Here is a 1657-nt window from a genome sequence, read left to right as displayed (position 1 = left end):
AGGGAAAAAAACCGGGAGAAAATTCCCAAAGCAACCAAAACCACCGGAAAGGAAGGGAAATTAAAAATAAATAAAGCGCGGGGGCTGCGGGAGCAGCCGATCCCGGGATTTTTGGGGGACGGAATTCCCAAATTCCCGCCGCTCCGGCCACTCCCACTCCCTGTAGTGTCGCCGGATCCCGCCGGGAATGGCCCCGGGAATTCCCGGAGATCTGCACGGCCGAGCCCCGGCTCCTTCCCTGCCCCTCGCAGGCGGGAAAAGTCAGGAAAAATCGGGAAAAAAAGTCGGGAAAAAAATCCGATTTTTTTTTTTGTTTTGTGTGTTTCGTGTTTTTCTTTTCCCAAGAAAAAGTCCCGAAATTCCCGAGGTTTGGTTGGAATCTTGTGCGGAGTGGGAAGAGGGGAAAGCTCCGGAGTTTCCCCCTCCAGGACCTGTGGGAAGACGGGAGGGCAGGGCTGGCATTCCCTGGAATTCCCTGGAAATTCCCAGAAATAATTCCGGGCGGGAATTCCGGGCGTTGCGGGGCGGAATTCCAGGATTTCTCCCGGCTCACCTGCGGTCACAGCGGCTCCGGAGCCGTGTCCTGGCTGGCCTCGAGGAGCAGCTCCTGCAGCTCCTGCTCGTTCCGGGAGCAGCTCAGCTCTGCGGGACGAGCGCGGAACGTTCCGGAGCCGCTCCCGCAATTCCCGGGATTTGGGGTTTTCCTGCTCCCTTCCCACTTTTTCCTCTTCCCAACCCAGGGATTTGGGATTTTCCTGCTCCTTTCCCAGTTTTTCCTATTCCCAACCCAAGGATTTGGGATTTCCTGCTCCCTTCCCAGTTTTTCTGGATCTCAGCCCAAGGATTTGGGATTTTCCTGCTCCTTTCCCACTTTTTCCTGCTGCTTTTCCCAGTTTTCCACCCCAATTCCTGCTCCTTTCCCACTTTTTCCTCTTCCCAACCCAGGGATTTGGGATTTTCCTGCTCCTTTCCCAGTTTTTCCTATTCCCAGCCCAGGGATTTGGGATTTTCCTGCTCCTTTTCCCAGTTTTTTACCCCAATTCCTGCTCCTTTCCCACTTTTTCCTCTTCCCAGCCCAGGGATTTGGGATTTTCCTGCTGCTGTTCCCACTTTTTCCTGCTGCTTTTCCCAGTTTTCCACCCCAATTCCTGCTCCTTTCCCACTTTTTCCTCTTCCCAACCCAAGGATTTGGGGTTTTCCCGCTCCTTTCCCAGTTTTTCTGTTCCCAACCCGGGATTTGGGGTTTTCCTGATCCTTTCCCAGTTTTTCCTGTTCCCAACCCGGGATTTGGGCTTTTCCCACTCCTTTTCCAGTTTTTCACCCCAATTCCTGTTCCTTTCCTGTTTTTCCATTCCAAATCCAGCTGCATCCCCACTTTTTCACCCCAATTCCAAACTCCCGGGAATGCTCCGAGCACAGGAACGCCCTCTGGAATTTGGGATCTCAGAACCCCCAGAAATCCAAGAATTTGGAATCTCAGAATTCTCAGAAATTCGGGATCCTAGAACTCCTGGGAATGCCCCGAGCCCGGGAACGCCCTCTGGAATTTGGGAATTCAGGAATCCGGGATCTCAGAACCCCCAGAAATTCGGGATCCCAAAACTCCCGGGAATGCCCTGAGCTGGGAACGCCCTCTGGAATTTGGGAATTCAGGAAT

At 53.3% G+C, this 1657-nt stretch overlaps 1 long non-coding RNA gene across 1 annotated transcript; it reads right to left on the bottom strand.

Annotated features, from left to right (window-relative positions):
• Positions 1 to 302: 302 nt before the first annotated feature.
• On the bottom strand, positions 303 to 769 carry LOC120508553. Its single transcript, XR_005629013.1, has 2 exons — positions 554 to 769; positions 303 to 431 (listed from the first exon to the last, which is right to left on the bottom strand). It is a non-coding gene; the product is annotated as an uncharacterized LOC120508553 (long non-coding RNA).
• Positions 770 to 1657: the final 888 nt, after the last annotated feature.

Source organism: Passer montanus, unplaced genomic scaffold (genome assembly GCF_014805655.1).
Source record: "Passer montanus isolate IOZ18808 unplaced genomic scaffold, ASM1480565v1 scaffold1079, whole genome shotgun sequence".
NCBI lineage: Eukaryota > Metazoa > Chordata > Aves > Passeriformes > Passeridae > Passer > Passer montanus.
The sequence above is the reverse complement of the archived record's forward strand: the minus strand, read 5'-3'. Positions and strand labels throughout refer to the sequence as shown.